The 21,958-nt window shown below is 44.4% G+C and overlaps 1 protein-coding gene across 1 annotated transcript in view; it reads right to left on the minus strand.

The window, feature by feature from the left end:
- The window catches only part of CCDC171 (coiled-coil domain containing 171), a 2,807,212-nt gene that overhangs the window by 2,588,540 nt on the left and 196,714 nt on the right, over positions 1-21,958 (minus strand). Inside the window, exon 3 of the mRNA XM_078675985.1 lies at positions 19,749-19,923. The gene's annotated coding sequence lies outside the window, so the exon portion shown is untranslated. The remainder of the gene's footprint in view (positions 1-19,748; positions 19,924-21,958) is intronic.

Raw genomic sequence — 21,958 nt, forward strand, 5'->3', positions numbered from 1 at the left:
TACCCGGACATAGTCTGTCTTCAGGAGACCCATCTTCGGGGAACGAAATGTGGATTCTTAGCAAGAGGGGCCTACAAAGTATTAGCACATGCGGGGTACACATCGGGATCACAGGGGGTAGCCATCCTGATAAAAAAAATCCCCTCCCTTTGACGTGACTCGGACTTGGATAGACCCACAGGGAACTTATGTGGGAGTGACGGGAACGTGGGGGGGGGCAGCGGATTACCCTAGTCTCAGTATATGCCCCCCGAAACTGCAGGCCAGGACGCTGAAAGGGCTGGCAGAAGTATTGATGGATACACCAGATATGCTACACATCATAGCCGGGGACTTTTATGACGTTATGTCCACTCCCCCGATCCCAAATATGGCCCTGTCAGACAGGAGGGATTGCATAAGGGATAGAACTATGGTACCACAACCGATTATTAATCTCCCACCCAAAGCAACGCCTTTCGTTGCCATTCTTGTAAATGTCCCTCCATTAAAAGCAGGTGAGGTTGAATCCCCTGATGCCCTGTTGAGTAATATAAAGAAGTGGTGCAATGAAAATTGCACCGGGGCGAAAAACATCTCTTCTAGCATAAATATGGGCAGACGGGTTAGTTGGTTGGGTTATACTAAAAAACATCTGAAGGGGGATTGCCTCATTGTAAACTTTAACAACTCTGTTGGGGCTACACAACTGCTTTGGGATGCCTCTAATTTAGATCTGGAGGATGGAGGTATCCGGGCCATGCCATTGGGCTTCTTTTATCCGCAGCCGAACATGCACTACAGGGGTGAGAGGAAAGGCCAGGCTCGGGGTCCCAGTAAACATAGTAGGCTTACCCCAAACACCTCTACTCATCAGCCCACCTGGGTAACACAAAAATCAGGGTTGGTACCCAAGCCCAATAGTACACTCAGACAGGAGCACAGGGAGGGACTGGCTTTATCAAATCGATTGTCCCCTTTATCCCATTTAGGGGAGATTGATTGACTAACGGGCCCTGTTAACAAGATTCCAAACACCCAACCTAAGAGCATTAGCATCATAGAGGGTGTGGAGGACAAGGTTAAAACGTTATGCTGGAATGTAGCAGGTCTACGGACCAAAAGGGATGATAATGTCTGGCTAAACTTTGTGAAACAGTTCGACATCGTTGCATTTCAAGAGACATGGGACAGGGACTGTGATTTCTGGATAAATGGTTTTACATCATACTATGTACCTGCCTTGAGTTCGCCATCAGGGAGAGATAGAGGGGGTCTCATGTTTCTGGTTTCAGTAAACATAGCAGGTAGAGTTAAAAAGGTTGACTCCATTTCCTCTAATTATTTAATACTGGAAGTTAGTTAGGAAAATAATATCAAGCTAATTCTTATTAATTGTTATAACTCATTGCAAGGGGAGTCCCCAAACGAGCATCTCCATTCGTTGTCGAATTTTTTAAAATTATATAAGGAAAATCAAACCACTTTTGTTCATTATATTTTGATGGCGATAGCCCTGATTTCACAACTCCTCAACATTTCGAACTCAGCTCTAAGGGTGAAGCAATGGAGGCCCTCCTGTCCAATAATGATTTGTTTGAGGTGGGATTTCCTGATGGGAGTATCCGTGTTCCTACGTATAGAGCTAAGGACAGTGAATCTATAATAGATTACATATTCTTATCTCCAGGACTTTTAAGTCATGTAATTTCTTATAATGCCATTCCCTCTTCCTTTGGCAACCACAACCCGGTAGTGATTGAACTGGACAATGGTCTTTCTCTTCTGAACAAAACAGCTATGTCATCAGCAGCAGTAAATGTAAAAGTAAGAGACCAAGGGAGGAGACTAAAATGGAGTAAGGTCACCCCCGAAGATTTTCTTCACACCATTAAAACAAAAGTTGGTTCGGATTTAAATACATGTGCTGACCCTTTTAAAAATGGGGGGATGTAATTGCTTCATTTGAAGCCATTTGCTCGCAAGTGGCTAAAGAACTCACTATCAACACTCGAGTTAAAGCAAATCCCGCCTTAGGCTGGTTCAATCAAAAATGCACCAAAGCTCACAGTTTACTCAAAAAGGCTCTAAATAAGATACCCAGGGACAAAGGGCTAGTAGCAAAGCTTAGGAAAGAGTACTTTTTAATAGTGCAGGCACGCAAAAATGAAATCAAACAAGATGCCTGGGCTGCTTTAATGGAAAAATCTACATTGAAAGACAGTTCCAAGTTTTGGGCAATTGTTAATAACCCTTTGTTCACTGGTACCCAGAGCTCTGTACTAGAAGTTAACATCTCAGAGGAGGACTGGTTAAGTCATTTTGAAAATATTTATGGGAGCAATATTGAGCTGGAAACCTTTGAGGTACCAACTTCCGATCCCACATTGACTCCAATTAGTTTCACTACAGAGGAGGTTGAGAAAGCGATAGAGGGAACGGCAGGGCATAAGGCGCCAGGCCCCGACGGTGTGCCATCTGATATGTATAAGGCTAACTCCAAATATTGGGCAAAAATACTGACAAATGTTTTTAACACATCGGCTGCTACAGGGTTCCCGACATCATGGTCCCGCTCAATCATAATCCCCGTGTTCAAGAAGGGCCAAAGGGGAGACCCCAGATGTTACAGGCCAATATCTTTATTGGACTCCTCTATCAAAATTCTAGGGAAGGTCATTCTAGCTAAAATAACTGACTGGGCTACGGAAAAAGACATTTTATCTAATGTCCAGTATGGCTTCAGAACTGGTAGGGGGTCGGAGGACCAATGTCTTAATCTACATTTAATCATAACTAAATACACGAAGGCCGCTAAGGGCTCAATTTTTTGGGGTTTCATGGACCTGTCCACGGCCTTCGACCTAGTTAATAGGTCGAGGCTGTGGACCACGTTGGTGAACCTAGGCCTTGACCGGCCCTTGGTGTATTTCTTAGCCGAGCTACACAGAGATCTGAAAGCATCTATAAGGATGACGCAGGATGGGCTATGTACTGCAAGTTTTAAATCAGGTAGAGGGGTGCGCCAAGGTTGCATCTTGGCCCCTATGTTATTTACCCCATACATAAATGCCCTGGAAAAAAACCTGTTAACGGCAACACTTGATATTCCGCGTATGGGAGGAACGCCCATTCCTGTACTCCTATACGCGGATGACGCCGTTTTATTGGCTCGGACCCCCCTTGGTCTACAAAGACTTTTAGACTCCTTCGGGAATTTCATGAATTCACTGGACCTCCTGGTCAATAATGGCAAATCGCACATTATGTCATTAGGTACGAGGAAAAATAGTATTAAATCTTTTTACTGCAACAAGGTAGCAATCTCAAGAGTGAAAGTGTTTACTTACTTGGGGTTTGTTTTTGATGATAAAGGACTATGGGCTCCGCAACTCTCAACTAAGATAAATGCTGTGAGAAGCTCTTCAGCTGCAATATTAGATTTTGCAAAAAGATTTGGGGGTAAGCCGTGTGAAGCATTCCTAGCCATATACAAAGCAAAAACGATATCAATTGCTAGGTATGGGGCTGCAATATGGGGGTACGTTAAATCTGACTCCATCCAAAGAGAGGAAAATAAATTTCTCCGTGCCCTCTTAGGCCTTACACAATCGACAGCGACTCTTTCGGTCCACCTCGAGCTGGGGTTAGGCTATATCTCAGATATATTAAATATGGCCCCCATCCTGTTATGGATTAGAACCTGGTTGAATCCTAACCTTACATTGAATCATAAGATTCTCAAGGATTGTTTGAAACTAGACAAAATGAAGGAAATCCAGTGGCTGTCCTATATTAAAACGACAACCAGGAAACTGGGGCGCCCAGAGATTTTCTCCAATCCTGAGGGCCTGTGTAAAGGAGACCTAAGTTGGGTTAAAACCAATTTTATTAAGCTCAGTGAGCTAGAGCGGGAATCAGAAGAGTTAAGTAAACCCACAGTCAGGGCCCACTATATGCTCATCTCGTCTCTAGCCATGCAATCGTATCTTTCCGTTGTTACGATCCCTTTTCACAGATGGTTATTGACAAAATTTCGGTTCAACCAGATCCATTTGGTACTAGGTGAAACAAAGGGCTGGAGTAGGCCTGAGGATGCGGCTCCTTGTAAATGTAATGATTTATCCCTCCAAGACACCATGCCTTTTATGTTTTTTTGTCCTCTGTACTATGAAGCTAGAAAAAGGTTTATCTTTCCATTGTTAAAAGAGAAGGCATTTCTACAGTCTAAACCTGCATTACTGTATTTACAACTAATGGAATTCCCTGTAATCATGTTTGGTGTCGCAAGTTTTCTTGTCGCGTCAATTCGGAGTAGGAGGATTAGACTGGCAGCCCAACAGGAGATGGATAATTTGCTATTATAAGTGTAATGAAAGTGACTAATTGATTTTTACTATGAAATTTATTTTTTTTAAAAACGTTTTTAATGTAATTTTATGAACTTTGATACTATTTTTAGAGGTAACAAATAACTATGTATAGTATACTTTTATGATTTTTATTAATCGAATAAAGTGGTTTCTGATTCTGATTCTGATTCCCCTGGACCGATCTGGGTCGCGAGTTGATAGCTCCTTAACTACGCCACTAGCCAGGACCATTGGTACGCTGGGGTTGACAGACGTGTGGAGATGGTTACACTCGGACGTACGAAGTTATTCCTACTACTCGGGGGTGCACACCATGCATTCTCGTCTAGATTATATCTTCCTTCGCCGACACGCCCTTAGGGCTGATGACAAAGCTGACTACCTGGCACGGGGTATCTCGGACCACTCGCCCTTGGTGGGCCGACTTGGAGGGCGGCTGCGACCTCGGGACGGGGGCTGGAGATTGACGCTGAGGGACCTACAAAACACTGAGATAATAAAGGGCCTCCGGGCAGACACGAAGGTCTATTTTGCTGAAAATGTCGGTTCCGTGAAGTCAGGGGTTACCCTGTGGGAAGCCTACAAGACAGTGCTATGTGAGAGGGCACAGAGTAGGATATCCTGGGAGAAGCGGAAAGCCCAAGAGCAATTGTGTACGCTGGAAACCGAAATTCTGGGCCTCGAATGGCAGCACTTGAATGACAGAGACCCACGGGTGCTTCGGCGCCTGCTAGACACCCAGCATCGGTACAGGGAGTTGGTGACGAACGAGGCAAAGGCGCAGGCACTTGCGACCCTGCACAGGTTGTACGATGTTGGAGATAAGTCTGGAAAGCTCTTGGCTTGGCTGAGTCGTAGAGCAAGGAACACTCGATGGGTAGATGGCATGACTGATAGACAAGGACAGCTACAGAAGGGAGACCCCCAGATCGCCCAGGCGTTTGCAGCCTATTTCTTGGAATTCTATACTGCCAGGGATTTGGGTGACCCGGACGAAATCGCGGCCTATCTAACTGAGATCCACACCCCAGTCTTAACCGATGACGATACTGAAACCCTCGAGGCCGACATAACGGCCACAGAAATTAGGGAAGCAATAGCTAGGCTCCGGCCGGGGAAGGCCCTGGGCCCGAATGGGCTCCCAGCGGATTTTTTTAGGAAAGGAGCAGACCTTTTAATACCCTAACTCCTGGCGCTCTACAGCGACGCGACCCAGGATGGTGCTCTCCCGCCAGACTGGAGAATGGCCACGATGGAGCCTACATATAAACAGGGCAGACCGCCTGAGGCTTGTGAGTCGTATAGACTGATCTCCCTCCTCAATGTGGAGGCCAAGCTCTTGGCCACGGTCCTGGCCCTCCGGCTCCGCCAGGTGATCTCTGGCTTGGTGCATCAGGACTAGACGGGATTCCGGCCGGACAGGGCGATGAGGCAAAACCTCAGGCGGACCCATAACTGGCTTATGGAGGTGAAGCAGAGGGCGGATCCACATATGTTCCTCTCCTTAGATGCTGAAAAAGCATTTGACGCGGTTCACTGGCCCTTCTTAGAGGCAACGCTGACCAAATTTGGGGCCGGCCCCAATTTCCGGAGGTGGGTGGGTCTTTTATACACGGATCCTAGAGCCCGGGTTAAAGTAAATGGAGTACTGTCTGATGACTTCCCTGTTCGGAGGGGGACCCACCAGGGATGCCCCCTATCTCCATTGCTATTTGCCCTCACAATCCAAATAGTGGCCTGTGCAATCCGTCAGGCAGAAGAGGTACACGGCTTCCGTATAACACAGGCAGACCTGCAGGAGGAGAAGATCTCGCTCTACGCGGGCTATTTTCTCCTGTACGTGACACAACCGGCGACTACGGTCCCTGTCTTATTCAAACTCTTGGACAGATATGGCTCCTTTTCGGGATACAAGATAAACTGGCACAAATCATTGTTGTACAACCCACGCCTGGAGGGGGACTGGCCACCACTACCGGGCGCCTTACAGGCCACCCGGTCTGGGTTTCAATACTTGGGGATCTACCTGACAACTGACAGGCATGTTTTCTACCTAAAAAATATTCGCAAGGTGATTAAGAATTTTGCGGAGGACGCCCTGTGGTGGAATTCCCTTCCTCTTATGATCCTGGGCCGGGCGGCGATGTTTAAAATGATCACATTGCCCCGTTTTTTGTACGCCTTGCAGAATGAATATTTTCCCCAACCCAGGCAAACATTCCAAGCAATAAATGCTTAACTGCGCACTCTCTTAGGGAAACAACCCAGAATATCCCTAGCTATGCTCCAGAGAAATCAATATAGTGGTGGGATCTCCTTGCCGGACGTAGATTGTAATTCTGTATTTTAACTCCCACTTTGGGCACTTACTTACCCACTTTTGCACGCACGCCTGCATCTCTAAACTTGTGGCCAACAGCAGCCGATTAGGCGCTGCATCGGAGCGGATCTTTCTTGACGCCATCTTGGGTGAGTCTGAGGGCGGGCAGACTACTTGCTCGGCCCTCCCACCCTCACCTGCATAAAATGAGTACCCCCTCCCGGACACGCAGCAGGCGGGCGTAGCGGGCCTGCCGAAGGCTCGCCAAAGGCGAGCCCGTCTGCGCCCGTCCGCGCCAGACCCGGGCCTAGGGCCGCCCCCCCTGGTCCTTATATCTCATGCCCTACACCCTCCAGAATCCAGTATGAAGCTGCGTATCTCAAGACGCTTAACACCACTATCAATTCCTGTATTCCCAGAAACTTGCATCTTGTAAATAACTCTTCATACACTTGTCCTCACTGCCCCTTCAAAATAATTGATCATTCTTATTTACGGGGTTCCACTAATTTAATTCACAAGAAGTCTACAAAAACCATTAAAGTGGCACTTCTTAATGTTTGATCTCTCCCCAAACACAGGTATGAAATAGCCGACTTCATCGAAAACTGGGATTTGGATATTTTATTCCTAACTGAAACCTGGGGTAACCAGGCCTCTGATCCTGATTTTACCACGGCCACGCCGGAGGGCTTTGTAAACATCAGACATGACAGACCTCTAAAAAAAGGTGGCGGCATAGCGATAATATATCGCAATACCTTTGTCCTACGAACGGAGCCTATAATCACTAATACATGTGAAGCATTGAACTTCAAATTTTTCACTCCATACTCTAGCTCCTTTAGAGGTGTTTCGCTTTATCGCCCTCCTGGTTCTCGCTCAGCATTCCTATCTTCCTTGAGTCACCTTCTGGAGCCCGTAGCAGGGGAAAATAACTTCACCATTATAGGTGACTTTAATTTTCACCTCGATCTCTGCAGTGACCCTGATACCATCGCCCTCCTTACTGAAATGGATGCAGTAGGCCTAAATCAACTCATCCATTCTCCCACGCACCTAGCAGGACATACACTAGATGGAATCTTCTCCAACCTCAAATTTCCCTCTATAGAGAAAATACTGCCCCTCACGTGGACAGACCATTCAACTGTATGTTTTGGCATTTCCCCTCCTAGTCCCCTTCCCACCAAATCCTATAATACCAATACTTTCAAATCATGGAAAAGTATCAACATTGACAACTTTAAGAACAAATTACACATGATGCAGGATATTAACACTTCTAATCCTGAAACTGCAGCCACCATCTAGACCAATTGTCTTCAAACCCTAGTTGACACCACTGTTCCTACTAAAAAAAGATCTACCAATAGAACATCTAACTCAGCCCCTTGGTTCAACGAGTGTCTTAGGCTCGAAAAACAAAGTTGCAGACAACAAGAACGTAAATGGTGTCAAAAATACGACCCTCATGAAAAAATCTGTTATAAAGAGAAATTAACTAAATATAAACATATGATCATTACTCAGAAAAGTCTATTCTTTAACAATCAAATTGAGTCAGCACAAGATTCGGTCAAACAACTCTACCAGGTTGTCTCTCATCTCACAGGTCAGGATAAATCTACCTCCAAAGAGGCTTCTCAATCTATGTGAGACGCCTTGTCAACTTACTTTCAAGATAAAGTTTGTGACATTTATTCCTTAACTATGACATCACTACTTCCCATACTACTTCTGATCCAATTCTTACTAATTTACCCACTTTCTCTTTTGACCAAGTTTCACCAGAATTGGTTCACAAACTTATGATGACCATTAACTCAGGCTCTCCCAATGACCCTTGTCCTCCGTCAATACTTAAATTGGCTCCTGTTATTATATCTCAAACTCTCTGTGATATCTATAACGCCATGCTCACCTCAGGTATTTATCCTTCAATATGGAAAAGAACAGTAATCAAACCTTTACTCAAAAAATCCACACTAGACCCTTCCAAGGTAACAAATTACAGGCCAATAGCATGTCTTCCCTTCCCTGCCAAAATCATAGAAAAAATCATGAATAGCCAGATCTCTGAATTCATTGACAATAACAACTGTCTTGACGACTCGCAGTTTGGATTCAGAAAGGCTCACGGTACGGAGACGGCATTAATAAAAGCTTCTGATGAGATGAGAATGATCTTGGATAGAGGAAGTGCAGCGGTGCTTATAATGCTCGATCTTTCCGCAGCCTTTGACACGGTCAATCACTCCATCTTGATCGACCGTGTCAAAAAATCCGGAGTTTCCAGGAATGCCATTTCCCTTCTTTCCTCCTTCTTAGCTAACCGGGAACAATCTGTGTCCATGGGTGGATATTCCTCCTGCTCCTTCTCTCTTCCCTGTGCTGAGTCCAACACTTTTTAACATTTATGTAGCGGACTTAGCGAGGATCATCAAAGCTCATCGCCTAGCAGTTACATCATATGCTGACGATACGCAGCTTGTCCTGGCTATTAATAACAATGGACTGGAAGTAGCCACCAACTTCCAACGGTGAATGCTCGCCATCAGTAACTGGATGAGTAAAAATTGTTTAAAGCTCAATTCAGACAAAACTGAAGTCATGGTATTTGGTAAGCTCACTCCTAGTTGGTCCCCCACTTGGTGGCCTCAAGATCTTGGACCCCCTCCTGTCCCTGTCACCAAGGTCAGGAACCTAGGAGTGATCTTCGACAACAAACTCTCCTACTTACACCAAGCAAATTCCATTGTCTCGGTCTCATTCTTCACCTTAAAAATGATTAAAAAACTACAACCCTACCTCCCTGTAAATACCACAAATACCTTGAATTCCACTCTACTTATGTCTCGAGTTCACTATTGCAATGCTCTTATGCTTAATGCACAAGAGCAGGTGTTAAACAAACTTCAGTTGGTACAGAACGCAGCCGCCAGACTTGCCACCGGAACACCTAAGTTTAAACCCATTTCTAATGTCATCCGAAAACTTCACTGGCTACCTGTGAGGCAAAGAATTAAATTTAAGGCCTTTTGCATAGCCTTCAAATCCATCCAGGAAAAGGGTCCAATCTTCTTAAAACACGCCCTCTGCCCATACAGACCATGTCGCACCCTTAGATCCGCCAAGGCAAATCTTCTGGAGATAGCCAAAACAAGAAAAGCAACATGGGGAGATAGATCCTTCTCAATTGCCACGGCCAAACTATGGAATGATCTTCCTAATCAACTTAAGAGCACTCCCACACTAACTCTTTTCAGGAAACACCTAAAAACCTGGCTATATAACCAATAATCTAAGCTAATTCTCTCATAATTCTAGCTCTTCTACAATCTTCTGTCTAGCGCCAAGACACCCTCGGGTAATCGTGCGCTCAACAAGTTGTATAAAATAAATGCATACTATTGGGCCGAACATCTCGCACCGATAAATGAATGGCTCCATTCGCCTGCGGACCACTCAACCTATAGGCTGGAGAGGGCCACCATAGAACGCCGCACCAGCCTACACTACCTGTATGGGGGAGTGGGGAGGCGACGGCTACTGCCGTCCACAAAAATTACCATAGAAGTGTGGGACAGGGCGACGAAGATGATGGGGTGGACGCACAAACCGACTAAGCAGACACCGATATAGACATGCACGTGGCTGAAAGAACTACATAAACTCACTGGCTTTGGTGGGTGGGTTGCCATAGGGATTTTAACATTGGGGGACTTAGTGGCAAGAGGGGAGCTTACGACATATGGGTCCATGGGTCGCCTCCTTGCTACCGGAATATGCCCCGTTGGAAGGTCGCTTGTTACAGGAACATGTTCCCAATAAGTTGGTGTCCCTGACTTACAAGACACTGAACAATAATACACCGGACAGACTGGGGAAACTGAGAATAACCTGGGAGCGGGACGTGGGCGACATGCACACAATAGATTGGGAAGCGGCCCTGTTGCACCATAGAGAGGTTGCGATCAAAACCAGATTGCGCCTCATCCAGTATAAAATACTACATAGGGTCTACTATGACAGAGCTAGGATGCGTCGCATGGGTAGAGCTAGTGATCCATGCTGTCTGAGATGCAGGCACCCGCAGGGAACCTTTTTTCACACTTTATGGGAATGCCCCGCCATTAACACTTACTGGACACACATTTTGGGAGAATTGAGTACGATTCTGAGGTGACGCTCCCACTGGACCCTAAGTTTGTACTATTGAGCATTACTACTGAAGTGGACCTGAGTCGCCCACACCTGATTTTTGCCCTACTGGCGCTGGTGGTGGCGAAGAGAGATCTAGCACGAGAGTGGGGAGCACCGCTGCCCCCTAAGGTGGGAGACTGGAGGAGGGGGATTGATTTGTACATAGCGGCTGAGAGATTGACTTACAAGGCCTGGGGCTGTCCCCGAAAGTTCCGCAAGGTATGGGGGAAATGGAGGAAGTACCATGGTTTTGATGTGGGACTGGCGAGTGACTAATATGCTGATAATCACGTTGACTGGGACATTGCCCCGTATTCATGGCCTGCTAGTCAAGAGACTGGGACTTACAAAGCCCCCCTTGCAGACGACACCAGGTGGCAACCTTGTGCACGGTAGATGGTGGATGGTTACTGCTGAACTGCTGTTTGTGATACTGTTGATGTGGATGGGGGCGGGGGGGTGCTTGTTGGTGTGGAAAATTAACTGTGATTTGCCAATTATGCTTATGTTGATTTTAAATGCCAATAAAAAAAGTTAAAGAAAATAATAGATTCTGCTCTGTGAGGAAGATATAAATCCTTTATGGGTTGCTCGTAATGGCCGTGATTATAAACTACCTCAAAGTGAGCCTTCAATAGCTCTGAGGTGATATTATGACTTAGTCTCAGTTTATCCGGTTCTGAAAAACAGGGACTATTGATAACTTTCCAGAAACAAGTGCAGTCCTTTTGCTCGCATGCCTCCATTAGCTCCTCCCAGGCTTGTTTTTGTAGCAAGCTCGTTTGACCCTTGAGGACCGCTTATAGTTACTAAGGCAAGTTGCCACCCAAAAGCTGTCACGTGGGGTCTGTTCCAGAGCACTCTTGAGTTGCCGCAAAGTCCAGGAGCACTCGCTCTCAAACCATCTTGGGAGTTTAGTGCGAGAGGTGGCTACCGGGGCTGTTAACAACCCAGCGACTGATTGTGCACTTGCAGTAAATGCTTGGATAGTTTCTTCACCAGGGGCTTGCAGGTCTAAACACGTTAGAATTTCTTGCTGGGTTATTCTAAATAAAGATTTGTTAAAAGTAGTGACGTCCAACTGTGATCACCTTAAACGCCTCCCTTGATCGATTACAGAAATCGTACCCCCATTTATCCTGTGTGGGATAGCCTGGATACCTCGCACTGCGAACACCAATGTCAAAGGGTTGTGATCAGTGAAAAGGCTGTGTGGTTAATGTTAAAGGAAGATATAAACCGCCTTAAAGAAAAGGAAACAAAAACAAAATCAATAAATGTTGCACATCGCCTGCCTTTATGGGTCAGAAGCACCCAAGAATCAGGGGATTTGGCAAACAAATCCATATTGTGTGTTAAATCATAAGTATTTAGGAGGACATTCAATTGCCTCCCTTCCGGGGCATGCTCCAGGTGCAGCTCCTCACTAATCATAGCAGACCCTGGCTAATCATATTTTGATGTGGAGTTGATACCTCTTACTTTGAAATTTATGGTCCATTCTTGGTGTGGGCAGTATGTCAGTATATGCTGGTTAATGTGAGGGTAGTTTCAATCAATCAAGGACATTTTAATCGTGCTACTCACCTGTGAGGGTCTCAAGGCTCTTGGGGGGGAGTTGAATACAGTGATGCCAACAGTAATAACATGAGAGATGTCTGCTGCTAAATGTGGAGGTGACATTTTGGGGGGCAGTGTGTAATTTGCAAAAACATAAATACAGAGCCCCAAACCTTTTCTTCGGGTCTTATTGCTGAATGCCAAGGTTGCAATAAAAGTTTTCTTTCACTACCCTAAAGTTGCTTATTCTTGCAGGTTCTGCTTTCATCCTCTTTTCTGACTTGACCATTGGTTTCTTATGTCTCTTACTCCTTTTTTCCCTTTCTGTCTTTTTATCTTGCTTTGGGTCAAGGTCTGTTGATGAATAACGAGCCACAATCTCCTAAAATGAGTGCAGGTGGGTAAGGCTGAGTAAGCATACTTCGCATAGGAGAGTAGTCTCACCATTGGCGAGCACAGGCAGAAATCACATCTGCATGGAAATGTACAGCATATGCAATATTATGCCTGGTTGAGTAGGCTGGTGGTGGAGTTAGTTTGTTCAATCATTGGGTAAAGGAAGCTTTACGCTGACAAAAAGCAACATTGTTTCATGTGTAGCTTACAAAAGTTTGAGTTTTCATCCTAAATCAGGAGGGTTTCTATGTGTACTCATAATGCACTCAAATGTACTCATGATAGACCTGCTAAACATATATCTTAAGCTCTGATGTCACTTCTTTTTTTTTTTTTATTGAGATGATTCAAGTATTTAAATTAGTTATATTACATACATTATTGCACAAATCAATTCATTAAACAGTCATTATACGATAAGAATAAATATTCAAAAGGATATTAAGATCAGGGTACTCAGACAAAGGGGGGAATAAAACAGAATTTAGAAGAAAACACGATTTTCAAATGAACCAGACAGTCTTATAAATTATTTTCATCTTATCAATGTCTAGATTCCCTCCATTTTCTAACTGGAGCCAACATTTTCTTACCAAATTCAGATTTTTTCCTCCCCTTAGACTCGTAAAGACATTCTTCAATGTTGTGCATTCCTAAAAAACTTGAGAGCCATTGTTGGAAGGTGGGTGGATAAGGATCTTTCCATCCCGCTGAAATTAAAAGACGAAATATAGCGACAGAAATGAAGACAAGAGCTTCCGCACCACCATCTGTCTTCATTTTCCCGTCGATACCCACTAAAACCATTGTTGGGGATAGAACGATGTTTTGTTCGAGCAGCCCCTCTAAAAATAGCTGTATCTCTTTAATAATTGGTGTCAAACTCGGGCAGTTATAAAACATATGGAGTAAATCTGCCGGTCCCATGTTACATCTAGGGCATCTATCATTATCTCTCACTCCCCAGGCGAACAGTTTTGATGGGGTGAAATACAGGTTAAAAAGGGTCTTATAATGTTGAGCCCTTAGATTTGAGGAGCGGAAAATCTTTTTATTTAATACTACAGCGAGATCCAGGTCAACATCCGGGTCCCCTAATTTATGAGCTAGAGTGGTTTCGACCTTATCCATGTCATCGTCTAACACCTGCAAAAGGTTACCATAACAAATTTTAATTTTCTTTCCTCCATTTTTCAAATATTCGACTAATGTATGGCTCACCAGAGGAGATAGCCTGGGCCTGAGTGATCTGATTGTTTGGGCCAATTGTACATGAAGTAACCAATGGCTAGATGGGAGCCCAAATTTTTGTTGCAATGTGTTAAAATCAATGATCTCATCGCCTAATACAACATCACCTAGACACTTGATTCCCCTCTCCCTCCAAAATCGGCTATTAATATTTTGGCCTAGGTGCACAAAGGTATTAGATTTCCATATATCTATATTTGCGTGAATTGTTGGAATCTTTAAATACTTCCCCACAGACTTCCAAATTCCCCATACAGCCATCAAGATCTTGTATCTGGATCTCTTGTAAAATCTCCTTTCGACCTCTCGCATCAGCAATCCCACTGCATTCCTACCAACTAAGAGCTCGAAGATAGTGGGGATTGTACGAATATCAGGTGGAGGTTCAACTATTCCATCATCCTGTTTAAACAATATATTCATTTGAACTAACAAACACGTCCAATGATACAACCTGATATTGGGCATAGCCAGGCCACCCCTCATGAATGGTAGAGACAGACGTGCCAACGACCTTCTAACTCTCCCATACTGCCAAATGAATCGGATAAATGCTCCTTCAATCTTCCTAATTGTCCCCTCCTCCAACAGCAGTGGTATAGAGCGGAAGAGGTAGAGTAACTTAGGAAACATAGTCATTTTTATAACATTTACCCTACCGATCAATGACAAATGTAGCACATCAATCCTCCTTAGCTCCCTCTCAATTGACTCTAACAGTGGATAGTAATTGTCCGAAATGATCTTGATGGCATTAGCGTTTACTCTTACCCCTAGGTATACTGCTGAGTCCACATATCTATGATCCAGTTTAATGATGTTATTTGTGCAGATGATCTGTGTTTTTTCCTCATTTAAGCAGTATCCTGACTGTGCACCAAAATCCTTGGCCAGTTGACTAATCTCGACCATTGCTTGTTGGGGAGCAGTTGTAATGATTGCCAAATCTTCGGCATATGCCAAGATTTTGGTTGTATTGCTATTGAGTTTAACCGGAATGATCCGTTCGGACATCAGTATTTTTTTAATTAGGGGATCTATATACAGTGAGAATAGTATCGGGGAACATGGGCAACCTTGTCGGGTACCTCTTTTGATTATTATTTTGTTAGAGCTTTGCCCCATGACCATGACCCTTGCAACTGGATCTCTGTACATAGCCTTAATTGCCTTCAAACTCTTCTTACCAAACCCCCTACCAACCAAGATCCCCCATAAACACTCCCATGTCACCCGATCGAATGCTTTCTCAGCATCTAGAAGGATCATGGCCATATCCTCACCCCTGGCAGCATAGGCATCGAACAGAGCTATAGCTCATCTTATATGATCTGTAGTGTCACGGCCTGGCACGAACCCATGCTGCCAAGGGGAGACCAACCGACCTATGATCCTTCCCAACCTTATCGCCCATATCTTAGAGTATAATTTTGTATCAGAATTAATAAGGGAGATCGGGCGATAGGAGCCTGGGTTATTTTTAGGTTTTCCTTTTTTGTGGAATACGACAATATTTGTCTCTTTCCACGTTTCGGGGATTAACCCTGAGCACACTATCCCATTAAATAAATCCAGCAATATTGGGGCGATTTCTTCCTCTAGACACTTATACAACTCCAATGGGATGCTATCAGGTCCTGCTGCTTTACCAGCAGCTAGTTCCTGTAGCGCTGTTTTTACCTCCATTAATGTCAGGTCAGATTCCAATAACTCCCTGCTTTTTTCATCTAGTTTTAGACCTTCATCTTTTAAGTTTCAATTCGGTGCCATCCCACCACCCTCTTCATCATATAGTTTTTGGCAGAAGGTCTGAAAAACTTCCAGGATCTCCTCAGGTTCAGTATAGTCAGTCCCATTTTCCTGCAAGCATTGGATGATATTTTTGGATCTCTCCTGCCTAATCCGCAGTGCTAACACTCTTCCTGCTTGTTCCCCTGTTTCGTACCGACTCGCTCTTGAAGACTGGTATTCTCTGGATTCCTTCTGTGTAACAAGCCCCTGGAGATCCGCTTTAATAGTATTAATTCTATTTAAGCTTGCCTGCCCATCGATCCGCTGACCTATATCTTTGATATGCTGTGTTTCTGCTAGGCCCAAGTTTCTAATCAAAGTTTCGACTCTCTCCCTATCCTCCTTCCTCAATCTGGCCGAACACTTTATTGTCTCCCCCCTTATAGCCGCCTTAAATGTGTCCCAAACTGTATTACGAGAGGCACTATACCTGTTCATCTCATAAAATTCTTTTGCCCATTGCCTTATGTGACTCAAAAACCTATCGTCTGCGAGAAGCTTTCTTTCGAAAGACCATCTCGTTTGTCGCCTTCCTGCGTTTTCTACCACACATGTTAGAACCAGCGGATTGTGATCAGAGATATATTTGGGCATTTTTGTTATATTCACTTTACTCATCTTATCTGAGGAGATAAAGAAGTAATCCAGTTTGGAGTATTTTTGATGCGGGAAAGAAAAATAGGTAGAGCCCATATCTGTAGGGTGTTTCACATTCCATACATCCTCAAGTCTGTGTGATCTCAAGAGAGAGGCAAGTGCTCTATATACTTTTGGCTTAGATCCTATATAGGTCCATTCCACCGAAATATTCATATCCCCACAGAATACAATAGGAGTTGGCCAGTCTACCAATTCTTCTTCCAGAATGTCAAAGACTTCCGGGTCGTCAAAGTTTGAGCCATAGACTGTACACAAAGTATACCCCAAAGTCAGCTCTACTATTGCCCATCTTCCTGAGCTATCTGCCTTTGCTCTCTTCGCCCCACCTAGATTTTGTTTGGCTAAAATGGCCACACCTCTAACTGTTGAGGTTTGTGAAGAACAAACCAGTATCTCATAGCCCCTGATATATAGTAGATTCCTATTGGCCCAGGGCAAGTGTGTCTCCTGCAAACAAAGGATGTCCAAGTTGTTGTGTCTTGCAAAGTGACTAACTCTCTGACGCTTCCTCCAATCATTTAACCCCGAAACATTGATGGAGCAGATCTTAATGTGTGCCATGATTTAATATAAGTCTTTTCTGAAAATATGTCTGACTAAATCTTGATACCTTAGCAAAAATTACTGATACTCTTTTGCTAACACAAAAACTATTCAAATATCGATACATCTCATTTTTCACTTTTTCCCTCTCTCCCCCCACCCCCTCCCTTCCCACCAATCTCCCACCCATCCCCCTCCCCCGATCCACCACCCCCCCACCACCACCACCCACCACCCACACACCCACTCGATTAAGGCGCTCAGACCTAGTCTGTGCACGTGATGAAGAGTCGATTGAAGCGATGGAGAACATTTTTTAAACAATACATTCAGAAAGCCTGCCCTGAATAATAAACAACTGTTACTTAAAGACTATACGCCTTAGGAAAACCATCCCGGATAACCGCACCACAATTCATATAACTACGATGCCTAATAGAGGTAGCAGGGGAGATAATGTATTAACCCTGTTGCCCTGTTGACCAACTGTCTATTCAGATGTTATGACTATCCGGATACCTTAACTTTATAGCAATCATACTGCTGCCCCTTGAGAGTCCAAATATTCTTTGGCTTTCACCTCTGACATAAAGTACAGTGTTCTGCCAGCATTAATTATTTTTAATTGCGCTGGATTGATCAGATATGCCTGCATGTTTTTAGCCTGAAAAGGAAGGATCAGCTGCCTCAATCTCCACCGTCTCTCAACAGTTATATGGCAAAAGTCTGGCCTAACGAAAAATGAGATCTCTCCAACTATTTTCCTCGCGTCTGGCCTAGCTTTTTCCGATATTGCTTGCCTTAATAAGAAATTGCCCAAATATATTAATATTGCTCTGGGCTTGTCCGTCTCCTTTGCATGCTTCTTTGGTTTGAACGGGGTGCTGTGAACACGCTGAATTTCCTCAGCCCAGTTCCAGCCAGGGAGATCCACAAAGGCTTTCTCGAAAAGCTTAATGACGAAGGCTCTTATGTCCAGCCCTTCCGCCCCCTCCTTTACCCCTAGGACCCGAAGATTGTTCCGCCTTTGCCGGTTCTCCAAATCTTCCAGCTTCCATTGTATATCCGTTATCTGGGCACTTTGGGCATCATCCTTAGTAATGGCTGCCGTTGATTCCGCCTCCGTCAAAACCACTCTTTCCTCTAGATCTGTGACTCGATCGCCAAGGTTAACACACTTTGGACAGCTTCCTTATTGCCCCTTGCATTTTCCTGACAGCTGATTGTGCCTTACGACTGTCCTGGCGGGTCTCTTCTCTGTGAGCCAGAATCTCCTTGTGTATCACCTCTAAAAGTGTCATCTGTGCTGCCTCTCCGTGTGGACTACACAGTAGTTGAGAATGAGAGTCTGAAGAGTGGTCCCAACTAAGCTCTTGGGTCTTAACCCCAACAGGAGGCCTAGCTGAGGATATATGGGGATCAAAACCAATTTCCGGATCGCTTTCGGTATCCAGGTTACTTCCTCCCTGTACTGAGCTGTCATCCTCTGACCACTCACCGCCTTCTAAAACATAGAAGAAGCATTCGCTGGGGGGGTTATCCTTATCCTTATCCTTATCTTTATCACTTGGTTTATCTTGTCCAGGATTTTCCCCTGTGTTAACCGTGCCTGCCATAGTATCCACAGCATTCTCTTGGACTATTACATCTTTCTGTTCCACTGCCCCATCCAATCTACCACCAGCACCTCCCTGATCCTCCTTAAACTCCTTCATTGAGTCTTTGTCATTATCAATGCCGTTGGCAATTATTCCATCAATAATTCCGTTAGTCCCCACTGAGCTACCGGGAGACTTTGATCTTATTTCAGAGGGAATAGGTGGTAAGAACCCTCCCCCATCCTCCACAGTTCCTTCCTGCTCTTGCCCTTTATCAACAACTATTGTACTGTTTTTGAGGAGCTTGTCTTTGCCTATTTTAGCAAACATATCAGTTATACGGGTAGTTCCAGGTTTAGCTTTGGTTGAATGCTGTGGTTTCCTTACCGGCGGTGTCTGCTTCGCCTGGCGACTGTCCCCATCCTCTGACTCCGCTGTGGCTTCAGCAGCTGCTGCTTTCCTCTTTGCGGCCGCTGCCGCTTTTGCCGCTGTATTCTGTTTGGGCGCCATGGCTCTCTTCTTGTTTTTGATCCTATTGACAGCGGAGATACTGCTTCTCCCGCTTACTAACGGGATCTCCTCTCTCAGTTGACTCCGCGGACAGCGAGACAGCGCGCTCCTCACCCCTGAGGAGCTCTGATGTCACTTCCTGTGATGCCACTTCCTGTAAAGTTATGACTTGTGATGCCACTTCCTGTGATGTTCATTTCTGTGATGCCATGTGTGATGTCACGCGCCATGATGTCACTTGCATACAGCTTAACCAGGTTAGTCCCCCACTTAATTTTTTAGGAGTTCTGCCCTGATTAAATTGGCATAAATAACGAGAACATAAGACACAATGGCACAAACTGTTTAAGCCTGGAGTACAAACAAAATGCTAAATAAGTACCCAAGGGCATGTACTTTTTCAAATTTACATATTAAATAGTGCCATTCTTCCTAACTTGTCTTTCATAGCCATAGTATTTTAAATTGTCTAATGGGAGTTCCCAAACTAACATACACAGCACAACACTTAACACCGCCATTCAATAGGTAAATAGTAAAGATAACATTACTTATATTCACCTTTAAGATTTTTCTGTTCTGTTTTTGCATTCACAAGTATGTCCTCTAAAACAGATCTTTCAACAACGGCGTCCTTTCTAGAAACTGCCAAGTCATATTCAAGACTCTGTCGGATAGCCTCTCCTTTTTCAATTTGGCTTTGCAACTTAGTTATCTGGCTGCCACGTTTTAATAGCTGGAAAAATAAATTATAAATTATTACCATAAAAGACCAAAGCATCTCAAATACAATGTTCTGCACAAGCGGCATATACAGCAAGGAAATGACACCACAATGGTGCCAGCTTGCCAATAACAAAATGTGTTTATTGTACAATATTACAAAATTAATATTTCCAACAAAATTTACTGATGAGGCACAGGGTTATTATCAAGTGAAACATTTTATGAGTTTTATATGTAATTCATGAAATGCTTTTGAAATGTTTTTAAACTGTGACTGGTTTCGTGATTTTGCATGTCTAAAATCCAATAAAGCTTCATCTGATTTGACTGATATGAGTTCAGAATCTTCCCCTTTTTATTCTTCCCAGATACTAGAGAAGATCCGGAAAACGTTCATGGTACCTAGGCGTCCATGGCTGGCACCACTGGCATCTACTGAGAATCTATCCCATATATGTCACATATATGTCACAGAGCGGTATAGAGGTACCAATTTTGCGCACTGCCTCTGGTTCCTTTTTAGGTAGAACCTTGCTAAAGACATCTTGGGAGCATTTGGGTAAGCTGCCCTGGGCCTACATTTCGCCCATAGCTTACCATTGGATTTGTGGTTCGTAACTCACATTTGCTTGCTTTCTATTGGCTGGCTTTATTTGTTTTAGGCTGTCCAGCTTGAGTCCGTCCCTTCCCTGGAGGATAGCAAGTTTACAAGGGCCATTTGTATTTTCCCATAAGTGCTCCATTCTGTAAACAGGCTTTTCAGTCTTGTATTTATCTTGTCACATTTGCTGTGCACTCAGGGACTGAGGTCAAATGCCAGGCTCTGTCTTCTGAGGGAGCTGGTGTTTACTTTTCTTACTCTGACGTCAAGGTAAGGGGATTTATGTGACAATCATGCTGAATATTAGGGGTTTGTGGGAACAAGGCTGTAGGGTGTTATATTTTTCTAGCACACAATACAATTTAAATGTCTGAAAATGAACCTTGCAACTATTTCCGAATATATCCAAATTAGGAAAGCACAGAGGAAACACATTTTTTGGTACTTCTGACGTGCAGTGGAAACACAGATTTTGATACAATCAAAACAAATCAGTACGCTAAGTGATGGCATTTACACACATTTTAGTTTGTGTGCTTTATAGTTTTATCAGTAAAAATGTATGTCTGTGCAAATTTAATTTCAATTGAAAATTTGTATGTAATGGCACTGTTTTACCACCCATGCATACCCACTTCACGCCATTTCATGCTACTCTGCAGCATTCCTCTCCACTGCATTCTACTCTAAACCACCTCACTCCTTCACTCCATGCCACTCCACTCTACGCCGATCTACTGTGCGTCACTGCACTCTACTCTGCACCCCTCCATTCAACACCACTGCACTCTATGCTTTACGCCTCTCTACTCTGCACCACTCTACTCAATGCTAATGCAGTCTACAACACTGTAATCTACTCTGCACCACTCCACTCTTTGCCACTGCAATCTACACCATTCCAGTCTAAGCCACTCCACTCTACTCTCCACCACTCCACTCTGTACCACTCGACTCTGTGCCAATGCACTCTATACCAAACCACTCTATGCCACTCTAATCTACTTTACACCACTGCACTTTACGGCACTGAACTCTACGGCACTCTACCCTACGCCACGGCACTCTATGCAACTCTAGGCCCCTGCATTATACCCTGCACCACTCCACGTTCCATGCACCACCCCACTCTATGGCACTTCACTCTTCTCTGAAACAATCTACTCTATGCAACTGCCCTCAATGCCACTCTCCTCCACCCTGGGCCACTCTATTATGCCCCACTGCACTCTATGCCACTGCAATCTTCGGTGTACCACTCCACTCTATGCCAATCACCACTACTCTGCACCACTCTACACCACTGCACTCTATGCCTCTCAACTCTAACCACTGCACTCTATGCCAACGCAGTCTACGCCACTTTACTTAAAGTCAATGCACCCTATGCCACTGCACACTACACCAATCTTTTCTGTGCCACTGCACTCTAAGCCACTATACT

Source organism: Lissotriton helveticus, chromosome 2_1, assembly GCF_964261635.1.
Source record: "Lissotriton helveticus chromosome 2_1, aLisHel1.1, whole genome shotgun sequence".
Lineage (NCBI taxonomy): Eukaryota > Metazoa > Chordata > Amphibia > Caudata > Salamandridae > Lissotriton > Lissotriton helveticus.